Consider the following 21,043-nt stretch of genomic DNA (forward strand, 5'->3'; position numbering starts at 1 on the left):
AGTCGTCAAGTGCGGATCTGCTGTAACTTTCATGAATGAGCATAGAATTATTAATCTACAGCCAGCAGATGATGTAAAGATTATTCCAGGGAACCACGGCCCGGCTTTGGTGCTAACAAATCGCGGCATTTAACATACGCGGCTCGATATCGGGCGTTATCGTCGCGTGTGATTCAGTAACATTAACCACAATTTACGGATATTAGCTTGATAATAACTATCAAAGACTTATATGAGCGGCATAATAATCTTCTTGATGCTTAAAGCAATCGAGAAGCGATTTATTGTCGGGACACGACAAATATTAATCATTGCGTAGTCAGCTTGTTGATACGTTGCTTAGCAACTCATAAACGGACAGTGATAGAATTATTGAAACGACCTTTTAGGTATTAATGACCACTACACACACATCAGAAACTAATTACTCTATAGTGAGTGACTTTTGGATTAGATGAGTATTTTTTATTTCAGCTAATTGGTATTAATAAACTTCTTTCGAGGTTGAAACTTCATCAATGGTGTCGCGCTCATTCAGATTAGTAGAAGGATAGATAGTACTAGCTACGCTACTATTTATAGTTTTAAAAGAAAAGACAGCACATACCTGTTTTTCTTTTGAGAAATGCTCATATTTCAGTCGTCAGTCGTCTCAAACCAGAGGCACGAGTGATGCTCTCTCACAACACTACGATATCGTGAACCACCACACACATGTGGCCCCTTCCCACTACATTTCTGCATTGAAACCCCTGACATATAGTCGCGATACGAAGAAGGAAGAAAAGCGAAAGAAACGGAGCAAAGAGAGAAGGGGAGGGCAAACCATAATCATGTCGGAAAGCTTTTAACATGCATCATCTGACTATACATAACAGCTACGCCACAGCACTGTCCTCTTATACAATTCCGAGTTACTGTTGGGGCTTTTCTTCCCCCGGAATTTTTATTTTAGTGCTTAGCCTTACTGGTGGATGGTTTCAATATGCTCTGTGTTTTTATGAAACAAGGGACCGATGACCTTTGCAGTTTGGTCGCTTTAATCTTTAAACCAACCAACCAACAAGTACCACCATAACAGATTTCTTTGTTTCGTGCATTGATACTTTCATCATTGGGATGAGGAATGAAATCATACAGAAATTTGTTGGATTAGATAAAATTAGATTACTTTTTGTTGATCCAAATAAGATTGTGGAACTTCTTTATTGTCCTCCGGGCTAAGTTGCCGTCTGAACATTGTGAAGGAGAAATGAGCACAAGTACCGGTTTGCTGTCGCTTGTTACTGACTATGGTGTTGGATATATATGTCATTTTTTTGTTCTGCTTTAGGGATCATACTGCTTAAGCAAATTAAGTTAGCTATCCCGAGGGTGCGTAACAAGGCACGGGGCACAGCCGGAGAGTAGAGGCCCGTGGGCGTCTGGCGCTGATGGAGGAGGCTCGAATGCCGTCGTTGCACCAGCGTGGGCCCGTTTTGTACGCAGTATACACTCGGAAGTTGTCTCGGAGACATTATTTTTTTAATTCTATTGATTTAGATGTTTTAAAAGAAAACGGAAAGAAGGTTGTGGTTATGTACAGTCTTTTCTATGATTCAGATATCGTTTACTGTTACTCCCGTTCTACAGTAAGTAGTTATGCATGTTCAAATCTGTGCCTTTTGATGGAAATGTACTGCATTATCGGTGAGTCAGGGAGTGAACTAATGACCTTTTTACGAAGCTGTGAAGGGAGACGGGAGACTATTAAGGTCATCCTCTCTTGTAGCACGGTCACCTATTTCATAGCAAAACAGAAGTGAATGGTATGAAATTACGTGAGAGATGATCGCTCTCCCCAAAACAGCGAAGTTTAAGCATGACGTTTTGAAGTGCATGTAAATTATGTCGACCATTCGCAACAGCTCTTGTGACATAGAGAGAGAGAGAAGGAGGGAGAAAGAGAGAGAGAGAGAAGTATGATGGGAAACGGGTTACAAAGAGTTTTCCTGTGTTTCGTTGCCCTCTCGTACGTTACAGATGTACTTCTCCATCCTCCCATGCATTAAAACGAACCAACACCAATGATTAATGACATCTTAGCCGTACAACAATCACTGACACGTGACACAAGTTGCTCATGTCCGTGACAGGACTGGGACCCAGCGTGTCACAAGAAATTTGCGTCGTAGGTGAATCAGCAACCATCCTATTTTGTGTGATTTGATGTGTTTTGGCAGTAATTTTCGAACAAATTCAGGAGATATCCAAAGCAAATTTGTTTCCACAACTAATTCACATGCACGAATTTTGCATTGAGGAACTTAGCGAACTAAATCATTTGTGTTGGTTCTCACCAAAATTTCCTATTTGAAGAGACAATTGTCTGGACAGATGCCGTGGAGATTATTTCAGAACCACACAGACATAGTTATAATCTAAGATTCAATATAGAATCTAGATGTAGTGGTTCACAGTCTGTAACTACGTACAAAAGGACAAGACAGGCCTCGTTGGGCATATAATGGAAGTAATAATTGGAGAAGGAGTCAAAATTTATTTGATGGCGTGTCAACAATCTTCAGACAGGCGACTACAACCAAAACAGTGAAATGCTTGGTCTTGAAGAGCAGAGACAGTGTCAATTTCTGATGATGATGATGCTAGTACTTGTGGGGCGCTCAACCGCGCGGTTTTCAGCGCCCAAACAAAGTTCCAATCATTACACATTCCATACTCGCCATCGTCATGAACGATGATGACACGATGTGGATAACACAAACACCCAGTTCCCGAGCGAAGAGAATACCCGACCCGGCTGGGAATCGAACCCAGGACGTGTTTGGGGGCAACTAAGTCAGGGTTGCTGTCCAGCGAGTGCAGCAAGATACAAATTAGCTGCTGTTTTGGTGTGGCATTATTTGGGACCGCTGTACGCCGCTGGTAGTCATGGTAGGCGTCGTAACGGCTGTACTACACGTGAGTGCCATCCTCCGACCGATAGTGCAACCATATCGGTAGCATATTGGCGAGGCATTCTTCATGTATAACAATTCGGGCCCCCATCGTACACATCTTGTGAATGCATGGGATACATTGAAATGGGCTGTTTATGGACGACGTGGCATCTACTTTGCGAAATACAAAGTTAAGCCACAAGCTGCTAAATCTGAGCTTACTGTACCAATCCCAACCAAACCCCCATTCACCACATATTCCTCCATCCAATTTTCACCGTCGAAGGAATTATTAAATTCATGAAAATCGTCCTCCAAAACATCCACCCAGTCCAACGACACTCCTTGCTGCCCACTTTATCTTTCATCGCAACTCCCAGGCCACCTACTCCGATAACAAGGTCCACTTCATCTTCACCTCCCTCGACACACTTGTCTAAACTTCTTCCAGTCCTCAGCTACAAAAACGAATCTTACCCCTTATAATTGTGCTACAACAGTACAAGATCCTGTACTAGTACAACTGTTCCTTTCCTACCTTTAGATACCTTTAAATCCATAATCTACTTCAACACAACATCCATACCTTTATTCTTAATGAAACATTCCTTCAAACCTATCACACCATCTAAACCTCTCTCTACATCCTCCACCACAAAGATAACCCCCTCGTCTGGGCAGAGGCGGCATTGCATTTGGCCAACACAGGAACATTCCTGTTCAGGCAAAATCCTTATACAATACACCCACACATTATCCTTATCCTCTTCTCCCAAACCCTAACTTTTATCTGTGCTTCGATGTATATCTGACCTGATCACCCATCCTCTATGACGTCCTCATGCATATAGTCCATGAATTCTCTAGCTATACTGTTGCCACTGACCTCTGCATCCATAGAAGATGCCCCACAAAACTGCAGTGGTGCCATCAATCATCGACTCCCAGTGAGGTGACGTTGTTCCCATTCCATGCCACTCCTATGCTGAAATTAACGTCGCCCCTTATGGCATATTAGCATTTCCCAACATTCTTGGACACCTCAACGCAGAAGTCCTTGATCCGATTGATGGTGACCATCTACTTGTACTCCTAACGATCGCCTGCATACAACCTGACCCTCGCCCATTCCATTCCAATCTTTCTCTAAGAGTTACCCAACTTGGGGTGCAGATCGTAATACGCTGCTGCAGCTCTACAAAGCCCTCGTGCTGTCCCGACTGGATTATGGGAGTGTGGCGTATGGCTCAGCGTCGCCCTCAGCGTTGCAACTGCTGGACCCCGTTCATCACTGTGGGGTTCGTCAGGCGACAGGAGCATTCCGCACCAGCCCTGTTAATAGCCTGCTTGCTGAGGCTGGGGTTCCTCCACTTCGCGTTCGGCGTCAACAACTCTTAGCCAACTATGCTGCCCACATCCGTTGTTCGCCCCGTCACCCTAACTACCGTCTCCTTTCCGCTAATGCGGCAGTCCATATCCCACACCAGCGGCCGCGATCAGGCCATACAATTGGGATCCGTGTTTGGTCACTCCTTAGTGAACTCGAGTCTTCGCCTCTTCCATCTGATTTTCAGGTCCACCCACATACACCACCTTGGTGTATTCGTCGGCCGCAGCTTCGGCTGGACCGCTCCCGATGGCAAAAAGATTCAGTTCCTCCTGCAGTCTTGCGCTGCCAATTTCTTGCTCTCCTAGACGCATCCCGTGACTCGGAGGTTATCTATACCGATGGCTCGATGGTTGATGGCCTTGTGGAGTACACTTATGCTCATGCAGACTATATAGACCAGTGGTCCTTGCCGGAAGGCTGCAGTGTTTATACCGCAGAGCTCACAGCCATTTTTCGTGCCCTTGAGCGTATTCGTACCAGCACTGGAGAGTCCTTCGCCATTTGCAGTGACTCTCTGAGTAGTCTAGAGGCTCTTGACCAGTGCTACCCGCACCATCCCATTGTTGTTGTCATCCTGGAGTCCGTTCACGCTCTTGCACAGCGTGGACGTTCGGTGGTGTTCATATGGACCCCAGGACACGTTGGGATAGCGGGAAACGAACTCGCCGACAAGTTAGCCTAAGAAGCTACCCACAACCTGACGTTGGAAATCGGCCTCCCGACAACTGATCTCCGATCGGTGTTGCGCCGTCGGGTCTTTGGGATGTGGGGAGAAGAATGTCGCTCTCTGTGTGCACCCAACGAGATGTGGGGAGTAAAGGAGACCACGACTGTGTGGGGTTCCTCCAAGCGGGCCTCTCGCAGGGATTCTGTTGTTCTCTGTAGGCTCCACATTGGTCACTCTTGGCTGACGCATGGTCATCTGCTGTGTCGGGAGGACCCCTCTCATTGTCGCTGTGGTGCAACCATGACGGTGGCCCATATGTTGTTGGAATGTCCTCTTTTAACCGCCCTCAGGCGAACTTTTAATCTCGAGGGTGATTTATCATCTCTTTTAGGTGACAATGTCTCTATGGCATATCGGATTTTAAGTTTTATTTGAGCAAGCGGCTTTTACAGGTCCATCTAATTTTATTGCATCATCCTCTTTTGTGCTGTATATTTTTCTTAGTTTTGTGTAGTCATTCGACTCCACCCTATTCTTTTAGGCTGGAGGTTTTAACGTGTTGCAGAGTGGCTGGCTCATCCTTTTATTATCGTGATCAGCCAGCCACGATCATCTGCTATACAGCTTTAATTCTATCTGCCTTTCTTCTCTATGTTGTTTTTGTTGCCATGCTCCGTTTTCCATGTTTCTTTATTATCGACCTTGGGGCTTTTCTTCCCCAGGAATTTTTCTTTTAGTGCTTAGAATGACTAATGGATGGTTTCACTATGCTCTGTGTGTTTATGAAACAAGGGACCGATGACCTTTGCAGTTTTGTCCCCTTAATCTTTAAGCCAACCAACCAACCAAGACTCTTCCTGCATGAACTGGGGTACGTAGTGGGAATCTACAGAAATTGCGACTGGAAGCCACACTCTGATGGTCCAGCAACCTGACAATATCCCTCATGTCACGTGCTTCCTGCAGCAGGCCTTCCCAGACACTATATACATCTCCATTCCTGCCAAAACCGTATACCCAAGCTGTCCCGCCCCCACCCCACCCCCACGTGGAGTACTCCTCTTGTGAGATTTCCATTATATGTACCGCTTCTTCTTGCAGACTTGTCACTATGACACACTCACATGCCTCTTGCAAGTACAGAGACACATCAGGAATTTGTTAATTGCTCAAAAAACGCAGGTAATGGTGCAGAGGTCCACCAGACCCAACACTACAGTCACTACTGACTCTTCCAAGTACTTGAAACCACTGTATCGACTCTCTGGCAATGACCCCATAGCTCCCTACTCGCTTCTTCACAACAGACATCTCTTACCTGACAATCTGAAGAAAGCTAACCACTTTGCATCCTGTTGGTCTAACATGTTCTCCATCTTTGATATCCCTAATTTTCATTGCTCACTTTTCTGTATTATCTACTAATGTACAACCCTGGCTTCTAGCTACCAGTACTTGGACTATATACCACAAACAGAATTAAATACACCACTGAAAGCACACGACATAAAACAAGTACTCCACAAAAAATACATTATTTCTGCCGGTCATGATTGCATTAATTCTCGACATGACGAAAAATACACTTTCTGCTTTGTAGTCACCCTCGCAACGAATTACACCCCTACCTTCTCCATAGGTTTCCATCCTTACCAGTGGAAAATCTCCAAAATCCCGTTTTTCCCTGAAACAACACAAACCTCCTACTTATACGTTTACGTACCGATCCATCTGATTCAACCCAATGTTCAGTATAGTCCTTCAATCTATCCCCTCCCAATGCATTCATGAACAGCTGAACCAGAACCAACTATTTCCTCTTAAACAGCGTGGTTTCTGTAAATATTTTTCCTCTGATGACCAGCCCCTGCACCTTACTTATATCCTGTTCCACTAGCTGAAATACCATAAATCAGCTTGGAAAAGCCTACGATGGTATATATGGTCTTTTTTTCATGATTCCGATTGGTTTTTTGTGGCCCACCCCGAATCTTTTCCTGTACCAAACGTTTCATCACAGAGTAGCACTTGTACAGACATCCTCAATTTCTGCTGTCTTCCCCTACAGTTTTTACCACCTTGAGATAGCTGTAGTACCATGAAAGTTATTCCCCGATGTCTTAACACATGTCCTATCACCCTGTCGCTTCTTCTTGGCAGTAAGCGCCATATATTTGCCTTTGTAACGATTCTGCAGAGAACGTCCTCATTCCATACCTTATCACTCACCTAATTTTCAGCACTCTTCTGTGGCACCACATCTCAAATGCTTCGATTATCTTCTGTTCCTTCTTTCCAACAGTCCATGTCTCACCACCATACAATGGTGGGCTCCACGCGTACATTCTTAGACATTTCTTTCTGAAAATAAGACCTATGTTTGATACTCTTGGTCAGAAATGCCTTCTTTGCCTGTGATAGTCTGCTTGTTATGTCCTCCTTGCTCCGTCCGTAACAAGTTATTTTTCTGCATAGGTAACAGAATTCCTTTACTTCATCTACTTCGTGATCACCAATCTTGACATTAATTCCTTTCCACTTTCACGGAGTATAACAATGTCATCAGTGAATCATATCACTGAGATCCGCTCACCTTCAATTTTAATTCCATTCTTGAACCTTTCTTTTATTTCCGTCATTGCTTCTTCGATGTATAGATTGAACAACAGCGGCGAAAGCCTGCATTCCTCTTTAACACAATTTTTCGTTCGAGCACTCTGTTCTAGGCCTTCCACTCTTATTGTTCGCTCTTGGTTCCTCTTACATACTGTACATTACCCAACTCTCCCTACAGCTTACCTCTTTCCTTTACAGAATTTCGAACATCTTATACCATTTGACAATGTGGAACACTTCTTAAACGTCAAAAAATCCTTTGAAAGTGTCTTGATTTTTCTTCAGCCTTGTTTGCATTACCAGCCCAAACGTCATAATTGTCTCTCTGCTGACTTTGCCTTCACTTAAGCCGAACTGATCGTCATCTGAAACATTACAAATATTCTTTTCTGTTCTTCTATATATTAATCTTGTCAGGTACTTGGATACATGAGCTTTTATTCTGATTGTGCAATAATTCTCGCAGTCGTCGGCTCTTGCAATATTCGGGATTGTGTGGATAACATTTTTTTCAAGTCAGATGGTATATCGCTAGTCTCACACCATCTACGCACGAACATGAATAGTCATTCCGTTGCCACTTCCCCGAAATATTTTAGAAATTCTGATTGAATGTTATCTCTCCGTTCCACCTTATTCGATCTTACGTTTTCCAAAGCTCTTTTAAGCTCTGATTCTAATACTGCATCCCTATCTCTTCTATATCGACTCCTGCTTTTTCTTCTATCATGTTGTCAGACAAGTCTTCCCCTTTAAAGACGCCTTCAGAGTTCTAGTTCCACCTATCTGCTCTCTCCTCTGCATTTTATCTCTACCTTATACAACGATCCCTTCAAATCAACTTCAATCAGTTTACTTCCTGGTGTAACCAATGGCTGCTCAAGATCAACTCCTCCAAACCGCATTCATTAGTTACAGGACGAATCATCCGCACTCTTAACGTTAATTTCACCGAAGGTTGTTTTGACTTATCTACATGCTGAGTTAGTCTTTCCGACAATCATTTCTTTTTCGATTTCTCCACATTTGTCATGCAGCTCTTTCGCCTTAGCATTCTTGCAATTCCTGTTTATTTCATTCCTAAGTGATTTGTGTTTCAGTATTCCAAAACGTCCCTGAACATTTTGTACTTCTTTCTTGAATCGATCAACTGAAGTATTGCTCCTGTTACCCATGGTTTCATCGTACCTGTGTTTTTCCTTCCATCTTCTGTGATTTCCCTTTTTAGAGATTTCCATTCCTCATCAACTGAACTGCCTACTCAACTAATTCTTATCGCATTATGTATAGCGTCAGAGAATTTGAAGCGTACCTCTTTATTCCTTTGTAATTCTGTGTCCTAGTTCTTTATGTATTCATTCTTCCTGACAAATCTCTAAAACTTCAACCTGTTCTTCATCACTATTAAATTATGATCTAAATACATACCCGGTCTTGGGTACGCCTTACAGTTCAGTATCGCATTTCGGAAACTCTGCCTACCATGGTGTAATCTAACTCAAATCTTACCGGCCTCTTCCAAGTATACCTCCCAGTCTATGATTCTTGAACAGCCTATTCGATATTATTATTTGAAATTAATTTCAGAACTGAATTAGTCTTTCTCCTCTCTCATTCCTAATATCAAGCCCCTATCTTGCAATAAGCCTTTAGCTAACCTCTTCCCATTCTACTGCTTTCCAGTCCCTCCTGGATATTAGATTTTCATTTCCCTTTACATAATGCATTTTCCGTTCAGTATCCTCAGCCAGTGTCGGTATCTTTTCATCTTTGACCTGAGACGTCGGCATGTATACCTGAACTATCGTTGTCAGTATTGGTTTGCTGTCGATACTGATGAGAACAATCTTATCACTGACCTGCTCACAATAACACACTCCCTGCCGTACCTTCGTATTCATAACCAACCCTAGTCCCGTTATACCGTCATCTGACTGGAATTCCCGGTCTTCATTCCATTTCACTTCACTGACCCCACTATATCTAGATTGAGTCTCGGCATTTCTCTTTTCCGGTTTTCAAGTTTCCTTACTACGTTGAAACTTCTGTCATTCCACGTTCCGACTCGTAGAACGTTATTTTTTTTGGCTATTCATCTTTTTTCATCTTGTATGTGTTTCAAGCTCTAGAGACACACTTCCAGTTAACTATGTCAGACTTATTGCATCCTTCCTATCTACTCCCCCTTCCTTTGTCATTATTAAAAAAGCCAATTAACGTACCTTACATACCACTGCAATTGTGCCCCAACACTTTGTCCCTTCTCCTATCTTTTATCTCCTCTGCAACGTCGACATGCTCAAACCACCATTTACCGGTCCATCTCCTTCGGTATGCTGATGACACCGTTTTTATCTATCTCTACCCTACACTCCAGGAATCCTAACGATCCCTCCAAATCAGCTTCAATCAGCTTAGATCGTGGTGTCACCAATGGCTGCTCAAGATCAACTCCTTCAAATCGCATTCATTAATTACAGAACAAACGACCCGCACTTTTAGGCTCCATGACTTGTATCTTACCATTTATGACTATCCTATCACGAATACACTAAGACTCGTCCAGCAAGAAACGTTGATACCTACCCTATAGGAAGCCCACAATAGACTAAAACTATGGTCAGGCTAAAGTTTGGGAATATACTTTTGCACCATTTTCCACGCTTGTCCCAAACTTTTTAACATAATTATCAACCAAAGCGATGTTGTTCAAACATGGAGGAGATACAGAGAGACAGGAACTGTCGATGACATGCCTCGCTCAGGCCGCTCAAGGGCTACTACTGCAGTGGATGACCATACCTGCGGATTATATCTCAGAGGAACCCTGACAGCAACGCCGCCATGTTGAATAATGCTTTTCGTGCAGACACTCCCTAAGTTCATGGCGTAGTCCATCTTTGCAACCACACACCATGTAGCTCTGTACAGGTGGGTCCAACAATATGCCGAATCCACCGCTAACGATTGGCATCACGTACCCTTCCCCTGAAGAGTGTCCCATATGCTATCAACCAGTCAATCGTCGGAGACGTGTTTGGAGACAACCCGGTCAGGCGAACGCGTTAGGAACACTGCCCAGCGAGTGCTGCAAGGTGGAGGTTCCGTGCCCTACTGTTATGGGGTGGCATTATGTGGGGTCGATGTATGCTGCTGGTGGTCCTGGAAGGCGCCATAACGGCTGTACGGTATGGGAATGCCATCCTTCGACCGATAGTGCAACCATATCAGCAGCATATTGGTGAGGCATTCGTCTTCATGGACGACAATTTGCGCCCCCATCGTGCACACCTTGAGAATGACATCCTTCACGATACCGACATTGCTCGACTAGAGTGGCTAGCATGTTCGATAGACATGAACGCTGTCTAACATGCCTGGGTTAGATTGAGAAGGGCTGTTTATAGACGACGTGCCCCAACAACCACTCTGAGGGATCTATGCCGAATCACCAGTGAGGAGTGGGACAATCTGAATCAATAGTGCCCTGATGCACTTGTGGTTAGTATGCAACGACGAACAGAGCCATGCATCAATGTAAGAGGACGTGCTGCTGGGTATTAGAGTTACCGGTGTCTACAGCAATCTGGACCACCACATCTGATGGTCTCGCTATGTGGTGGTACAACATGCAATGAGCGGTTTTCAAGAGCAATAAAAAGGGCAGAAATGATATTTATGTTGATCTCTGTTCCGATTATCGGTTCCAGAACTCTCGGAACCGAGGTGATGCAAAACATGTGTGTACACGTTGAGAATAAAATATGACGCACCGTGGAAAGCTTACCCGAAACAGACCAAAACCGGCAGTTGTGATGTACATGTACAGACACACAAATCCTTACAATTCCAGAAAAAGTGGACTACTTATTCAAGAGAAAGAGCGTGACAAATATAGCAAGATAAAAATGTGTTGTGTTCTCTGATCCTTATGCAGGCAACAATTCGGCTTGATATTAGTTGACAGAGTCGTTTGCCATAAATAGCTACAAAACTGAACGTAGAATATTCTCGACCTGATAACAATATAAACGGATAACAAGAAATAGGACATGCTATGAAAAGAAATGGTTCTCAGACTATCACTCCTTGTTATCGATCTGTAAGGAGGGCGACATTCAGGTGGTATCTCGCCATAGTCTGGGGTTCTCCAGATATGTAACAACAGGCCAAGGATGTGCCTTAAGACGCGCCAGATGGTGCTGGGAGAGCAACCTCACGGTCGCCCGCCATACAGGCCGACAACCAGCAGTGTTGGCCTGGGGTGCCACTTCTTTTCATATCAGGACCCCTTTGATTGTCATCTGCGGCACCCTCTAAGCACAGTGGCACATCGATTATATTCTACAACCCATTTTGTAACCCTGTGATGACTAAGCATCCTGGGCCCTCACTGAGTGTAATAATGCCCAACTGGATAACAAGTATTTTTACAGCTAGTCTTTGTGCCTGCTCAACCCTACGTTGGCCAGTAAGCTCGCCATATCTCTCCCCAACTGAGAGCGTTTGGAAAAAGTCACGAGTGTCCTCAAACCAGCTTGGGGTTTTGATGATCCAGCTCTCCAGCTAAGTAGAATGTTGCACGACAGATATCTGTCAGAAGTACATCCAGAAACTCGATCAACCGGTGCCAATAAAGCCGAATAACTGCCTGCATGAGGGCCAGAGGTGGACCAACACATTGTTGAGTCCCTCAATTTGTGAACCTCTATCTGTTGAATATGTCATCCAATTATTCTAAAATTTTAATCATTTGTATGTCTGCACATGTACACCACTTCTACTGATATCCATCCCATCCAACCCAACACGCCTCTATGGCGTTAGTTGGGTGGCATGGTTGAGTTGCAGCATGCTGTTGGATATGATCATCCCCAACTCAGTGATACCATGTTGCTTCAACTGAGTTGAACTGCGTTGTCAGAAAATGATAATCCACAGTCTGGATGGGCTGCTATCCTGCCGCTTTCGAATTCAGACACCTACTGGCAGTCGTTTCTCATCCTTGTACGAGGCATAACATGATGTTCTAAAACTAAATGCTCTCAGCTGTGATTTTTGAACGAGAAAGCCTCATTGTGTGCCGAATATTGACGGCGTTATTCCCATATGCTTTATGCACTTGTGCTGAAATTGTAGTCATTTGCTTTTACAAACATTTCAGTTTAACCCCCATTGCACTCCACCTTCATGGTGTCGAAGTTTTAATGACTAAATGACTAATAGAGAATGAGGCGTTTCATACAAAACTTCACCTGAAAAATGAACGTTTTTAATGACATCGTTGGAAAGCATGGATATGTCGTTGAACATAGAAGGGGTGGTGGAAAAATACGTGAAATACTTTCACAATTAGTCCAAAAATGTAAAATGAAAACATCTAGTCGTAACTTTGAGAATCGAGGTGTCTGCAGTACCTGAAGTGACGAATCTGAGGAGTAGGATGTTATAGGTCGATATGAAGGAGATGAAGTTAGAGACGACCCTCAGATCGAAAGTGAACACCCCCGGCAGCCTGCTCGTGGAACGACAAGAGGTCACTTGCAGCGCCAGCAGATGCACCTCTGGGTGCGTCGTGCTGACCCACGTCCGCCCTCTCAGTAGTAACTGGGAACGCAGGCTCACTATTTGCCCTGTCTGTGACGATACCAAGTGCGTAGGTACCAATAACAACGCCAGAATGCTTAAGCATATCATCAGCATGAACAAAACCCGTTATGCATAGTCAGCATAACCAATGCATTTCTCCCTTGGTGGAAAGTAGTAAATCGTTTCCATTGTACAGAACAATATATTTGCCAGGGTTAGTATAAGAAATTCTCGTAAACAGATGTTACCGCCACTGATACCACACACACAATGATGTTTACGCTATAGTTAGTGATCCCACTGAGAATGGCGGAAAATTAGAGAAAACACCTGGGGCTGAACATCCATCTCGTTTCATTTGTCCACAATGAATGTCACTCTGCTCGCCTAATATGCTGACTCAGATCAAATTTAGTAACGACGAACTGTAGCCAGCTGTAGACATGCAAATTTCACAATTGCCATTACACTAATTCTAGAAGGGTTCAATGCAAAAAACGTTGGTAACATGTTACTTATGCCAATACCTACACCTAATATGAAACTGAAGAACAACCAATATATCGCGAGTAATGAGAAATGCTGACATCTCACAAATTTTTCTGGTGGAGTTGTTATATTTCCTACATTGTTGGCCAAAGACCAGTCAATTGACGCTAACAAAGAAATACTTTATAATTAAGTTCTGTCGAATCATGGTTATCTATACCAATGATCGAAATTTTCATTTAAAACCTCAAAGGTATATTTCAACAGTAAACATACTAATTCTTAAAATTGTAGGTTTTTATGTAAATAAAAGTAGAAAAAAACATTTTGTAGTATTTCAAGACTTAGATAACTACTGTAAAGAAAAACGTGGATTGAGTTATTATGATTTAGAAAATGAATTAAAAGAAAAAGTTACTGAAATATAACCAGACCAGATCTCTTGCAATTATTGATTATTTCAATAACAAAGAAAAGAATGACAAGGAAGTGAGATAAATCTAGAAAGAGACCTCAAATGCTCTGTAAAAACAGAAATTTAACGAAAATTTTCTAAACTTCATAAAGAATAATTATTAGATTTTATCGTAAATGTTGCAGTCAGTATTAATAACAATGATAGTGAACTGCATAAAAAATATTTAAAGGTTCTTTATAAAATCTGTAAAGTGAAAAATTAAAAAAATTATTCTAAATATAATAAACAACAACCACTCGATCTCAGGAAAAGCTTATTGAAAGATCTGAGGGTAATTAATAATAACTGTAATTGAAAAACTGAAAGTGTGAATAAAGATCAAGAAATGAAACAAAATTCTTGTGATGAAAATTTTTTAAGTGCCTTAGTGAATGAGCAGAACAGCTTGTTTCTCCTTGTAGACAAAGTAAACGGCTTGTCTGGCACCAAAGTACTATACACAACCTTAGGTAGTAGACCTGCACTCTCCACTATACTCCACATCTTCGAAGCCACGATGTTTGCATCGGGGAAAGCTTCCAGGCCACCATAACATTATTAAACCAAAAGAAATTTTTAATCAGAACCAAGATGAAGTAATCAGTAAATTAAAGAATATTTTAATACAGAAAAGATCGATTATAGTTAATATGAAGCTATATTCCTGTTTTAGAGACAAGGTGTAATACAAGAATTTAATTTTCAAACAAGTATTAAAATTTTATTAATAGCAATTAATTTAGAAGATCATTATTGAAAATCAATGAATAAACTACTAACTGAAATGGATGAAATCCAAAGGCAATATTTGGTTGTTATATCAGTAATTTGAAACTAAGTGCTAATAGACACAATCAAACTCCAGTTTCTCATATTATACCCCAAATCAAATTAAAGACAAGAAGCTGCAGTTACTGTTACAAATACCGATCAAAAATGTTTCCCTCAATCAAGAGAATCATCTTTACATCCAGTTAATCATTGTAGAGAAAGAAACAGTAACTATAAAAACGTTGGAGTAATTTTATGTTCAGTTAAGAGGTATTCCAAAATTTGAAAAGAACTGAAATTTTTCCATTAATGTTTACATTTATGATGGAAACTTTATTGCACATCCATTTTGCCACATAACAAAAAGAAAACCATTTGATTTTCCTTTTATTCAAAAATAAAATAATTCTCATTAATGTTGGATAAATAGTTTATCTAGATTAATCAGTTCCTAATCAACAAAAAATTGACATAAAATTTATACTTATGATAGGTATTTAATATATTTTTAATCATAAGAAAAATTAGAAAATTACCACAAATATTGTAAGGAACATAAAGTAGTAAAAATAAATGTGCCTTTAGAATCTCAAAAAATTAAATTTGAAAATTGCAATCATTTATTAGGGTACCTTTTGCTGTTAATGCCGATTTTGAATGGCTTTTAAAAGAAGCTAATACTTTTCAATACTTATATTAATAAAAATAAAAACATATACCATTTTGATTTAGTTATTTTGACATCTATTATAAAGGTGATTATAAACCACCTGTTGCATATGATGGTAAGAGTCTGTAAAAAAATTCGTAAAATCCGTAAAAGAAGAATATCGAGAAATTGCAGAAATATGTAAACGAAATGTATTAATGAAAATGATTAAAGAAGACAGAATAAACGTTAAAAATTGTGAAACCTGTTTTATTTGTGATGAAACATTTATTGAAGTGGATACAAAGTAAGAGATCAGCATCGTTTAACAGAAATATAGCAAGGGAATGCCCATCTTAATTATAGAAATGCTTTCTTTACTGCTTCATAATTTAACCAAATATGGTGTTCACTTGATTATCAAATACTTGGCATAGATGATCAAGATATTGACTTTATTCCAAACATTGAAAAAATATTCAACAAGATTTCGGGATTGCAGCCGGATCTCATCGACTTCTTTCCACGATATTTCGGCTGACAACCTTACAGCCATCTTCAGGCGAGTGTTTATACGCTCTATTTATACGTAAAAGTGCCACAGGCGCGCATGCGCAAGTTACCGTAGCATGCGCACCACCTCTCGATTCCAAGGCCCTCCACAATATTACTGCATCTATGGAGCGCAAACGAATGCGTTAAAAAAGTTAAGCATGCACGCAGACGTGTCCAAAACAATAAAATGCAAAATTTCAATATTAAAATTAAAATTACTTGTCGCTCGACATGTCAGAAGCCATAAAAAGTTTTCTTTTGGTTGATATTAAAGAAATCAACGGGTCCCAGGCCTTATTCAATAGAAAGCCGCCATCACGATTAATGAGATTTTCCGCCAAACGTATTTCGACGGATTCCTTCACAACTGAATCCCAGAAGGATCTCGATGGGGCCAAGATTTTTCCATAGTATATCCTGTGGAAATACAATGTTCGGCTATGGCCGGCTTACTGGGCTGTAAAAGGCGAGTGTGGCGCTCATGTTCAACGCAGCGGTCGTGTACTGTGCGTGTGTCTGACCAATGTAGGCTTTCCCACACTCGCAAGTTATTTTGTAAATTCTAGCCTTCCGTAATCCCAGGTCATCCTTGGCTGATCCCAGAAGAGCACGAGTCCTTATAGGTGGCCAGAAGATTGCTTTCACACGATGTTTCTTTAAAATTCTGCCTACTTTCGATGATATTTTCCCGACATATGGGAGAAATGCTCTGGACTTAAACACCTCCTGATCCTCTTGATCTTGTGGGTGGTCACGTTTTTTCATCCTCAAAGCAGTACTGACCTTATGTGCAGAATATCCATTTTGTTGAAATACAGATTTCAAGTGCTCTAATTCGCCTGCAAGGCTGTCTTTATCAGACACAACATGTGCCCTATGCACCAACGTTCGAAGGACGCCCATAGTTTGTGACGGGTGATCACAGCTTGATGCCTGCAGGTACAGGTCCGTATGGGTGGGTTTTCGATAGACAGAATGCCCCAATGCCCCATCCACCCTGCGTTTAAGCATGACGTCCAGAAATGGTAGGCAACCATCCTTTTCAACTTCCATCGTAAACTGAATGTTTGTGTGGATGGAATTCAGATGTTCTAAAAACCGTGAAAGCTCTTCTTCACCATGAGGCCACACTACAAAAGTATCGTCCACGTACCGCCAGAAGACTGTTGGTTTCAACATCGCCGAATCGAGAGCCCTCTCCGCAAAGTCTCCCATATAAAAGTTTGCTACCAGAGGGGACAGAGGACTACCCATGGCAACACCGTCAAGTTGCTCAAAATATTCATTATTAAATATAAAGTAAGTAGAGGAAAGGGCATGGTGAAACAGCGCCGTTATATTGGCCGTAAACTTATTGCCGATAAGTGACAATGAATCCAAAAGAGAGACCCTCATGAAGAGTGAAACGACATCGAAACTTACTAACAAGTCCGAATCCTTCAGCTGTAGTGTTCTCAGTCTGTTGATAAAGTCCGCAGAGTTGCGAATATGGTGCGTACATTTGCCAACAAAATGTCTCAGTAGCGAAGCCAGATGACTGGATAAATCATATGTCGGAGCACCAACATTGCTCACTATGGGGCGTAAGGGCACATTATCCTTATCGATCTTTGGAAGACCATATAACCTCAGTGGAACAGAACTGTGAGGTCTCAATCTTTTCACAACTTCTTGTGGCAGAGAAGAGGAGTTTAGCAACTTTGGCGTTTTCCTTTCTACTTTCCGAGTAGGGTCCTTATCAAGCTTCCTGTACGTCGTCTCACTCATTAAACTATATATCTTCTGATCATACATGTCACGTGGCAACAGCACAGTGGCATTCCCCTTATCCGCCGGAAGGACCACCGTCTCAGGATCTTCCCATAACTTGCACTGCGCAGCCCTTTCCATTGAAGAAATGTTGCTCCTCTGAGGCCGAGTTCTCGTAAGGGTGCGACATGTTTGCCGCCAGATTTCTTCTGCTGCTTCACTGGATAAAGGCCTGACAGCTTCTTCAGCAGCAGTAATAAAATCTGTTAAAGGTAAGGTCCTAGGTGTCGATGTGAAGTTCAGACCTTTCCCAAGTACAGACAGTGTCACGTTGTGTATATCCTTATCCGTGAAATTTGTGAAGGAATCCGTCGAAATACGTTTGGCGGAAAATCTCATTAATCGTGATGGGGGCTTTCTATTGAATAAGGCCTGGGACCCGTTGATGTCTTTAATATCAACCAAAAGAAAACTTTTTATGGATTCTGACATGTCGAGCGACAAGTAATTTTAATTTTAATATTGATATTTTGCATTTTATTGTTTTGGATACGTCTGCGTGCATGTTTTACTTTTTTCACGCATTCGTTAGCGCTCCATATATGCAGTAATATTGTGGAGGGCCTTGGAATTGACAGGTGGCGGGCATGCTACGGTAACTTGCGCATGCGCGTCTGCGGCACTTTTATGTATTAATAGAGCGACTTGCACTAGCAATCTCCAGTGTCAAACACTCGCCTGAAGATGGCTGTAAGGTTGTCAGCCAAATTACGTGGAAAGAAGTCGATGAGATCCGGCTGCAATCCCGAAATCTTGTGGAATATTCGATGCGCCGGGAAAATTTCAAGAGTCACAATGAAAAAATATATTTCTTTTGTTAAAACAGTTAAGGATGGATGTACTTTGAAGTTCTTGGATAGTTTTAAAAGTATGACGTCAAGTGTTGATATGTCATATTCAAATCTTACAACAGAACCATTTAAAGGAATGTCACAATAGTTCAAATGTGGACACATGATATGTAGTGACTAAAAAAGGTATTTATCCTGATGACTATATGGATTCTCAAGAAAAATTAAAAGAAACAAAATTACCTATTAAAGAATGCGTTTATTCAAGGGCAGTGGGAAAAGCAGACACCAGACTCAGTTATATCAGAAGACTCTAAAGGTAATGTAAGTCATCAATGAAAGAAGATTCTTATAGGGTGCTTGTTCGCCTGATTCGTGAGTATTGTTCATTTATGTGGAATCCCTGTCAGGTAGGACTGATAGAGATGATAGAGAAGATCGAACAAAGAGTGGTGCATCTCGTCATGGGATCGTTTAGCTGGAAAGGGAGTGTTATGGAGATGCTAAACAAACTATTCTGGCAGGTGATACCAGTGAGGTGATATGCATCATTGAGCGATTTACTCCTGAAATTTCGCAACAGCATTTTTCAGGAGGAGCCATACAACATATAATTGCCCCTCACACATACCTCACTTATTGACCACGAGGAGAAAATGTGAGAAATTGGAGCCAATACAGATGCTTACCGACAATCATTCTTCCCACGCACTATTTGTAAGTGGAATTTCATTGGAGCGATCAGATAGTGGTAGCAGAAGTACCCTCCATCACGTACTATTACGTGGCTTGCAGAGTATGATGTAGATGTAGATGTAGACTTAATAAATCTAATATTTCTTATGAAGAACATAATTACGTGGAATTGGTTTGGAAACAATGTACCATTAAAAATTTACAAAGTAAATGATTTTATATTAAATCTGATATTGTACAATTGGCAGACATTTTTTAATATTTTAGAGACACTCGCATTAAACCTTATAAACTTGACTTTGTTTATCTTGGAATACTACGTTAAAAATAATTAAAATTGAACTAGATTTACTTACCAAATACCATATCATTTTATTTACTGATAATGATATTTTAGGAGGAAGTATTAAAAGATATACCAAATCATATAACAAATATATGCAAAATTTGGAACCAGAGAAAGAGTCACATACTGCAAATTTGGATGCAAAGATTGAAACAGTTGGCAATGTCTTAAGTTTTACTATCAAAAAAATTTGAAATGCTAGATACAGAAAATTTTAATACTGATAAAATACAGGACTATAAATTTGGATTTATTTTAGAAGTCACATTATGTGATTTACACAAGTATTTGCCATTTCCTCCCAAAGGAGGAAATAAACTCTTAACAATGTTAAATAAGAAAGATAACTATGTTTCAAATTCCAGAAATCTTAACTGGTGTCTAAGTCTTGGATTAAAATAAACAAAAGGCAATAGACCTCATTACTTGAACAAACAGATTGGTTGCAAAAATACAGGGTGTCCACTGAAACCACCCTGATTTCAAGGACGCTGGAGAGAAAAACCGCAGTAGATACAACATCGCAAAATGCAGCATTTCAAAGCATTTCAAAGAATTTATATTCCAGTGTCGGAAGTGCTAAGTATCGTCGCCAGTGTGTAGCGTGGTCGCATGAAGAGAGAATGGTGACTCCCCAGCAGCACGCGCAAGCAGTAGCGTGGTTTGCGGAAACAGAATCGCCGATTATGGTGCAAAGAAATTATCGTCATGTGTATGAATGTGATTCACTTGATGTGAAAATAGTTAAAGAATGGCATAGAAAGTATCTGCCAACAGGAAGTGTTCTGAAACATTCTGACAGTGCGCATTACGAAATATCAGAAGAGACAGTGGAGGATATCAGACAAACGGGTCTCAGAAGCCCATGTTAGTCAGTTTGTCAAGCGTCTAGGCAACCTGATGTACCTCGATCAACATGGCATCTTGTAGTTCACCAGAGTCTTCGTATGTGTGATTAAAAAGTGCGAATTCTACAACATCTGACGTCAAACGAGAAACCATGCTGACAACAAATTGCTGTGGATATGGTGCAGTATATTGATATGGATGCTTGCTTCCTGGAAAGATGTTTGTTCTGAGATGAGGCAACCTTCCATCAATCAGGAAGGGTTAATAGGCATAATGTTCAGATTTGGGGTCCGTAAAATACGTACATTCTCATACAACATGTGCATAATAGCCCTAAACTAAATGTCTGGTGTGATTCACTTGATGTGAAAATAGTTAAAGAATGGCATAGAAAGTATCTGCCAACAGGAAGTGTTCTGAAACATTCTGA

This window comes from Schistocerca piceifrons, unplaced genomic scaffold (genome assembly GCF_021461385.2).
Source record: "Schistocerca piceifrons isolate TAMUIC-IGC-003096 unplaced genomic scaffold, iqSchPice1.1 HiC_scaffold_2356, whole genome shotgun sequence".
NCBI classification, from domain to species: Eukaryota; Metazoa; Arthropoda; class Insecta; order Orthoptera; family Acrididae; genus Schistocerca; species Schistocerca piceifrons.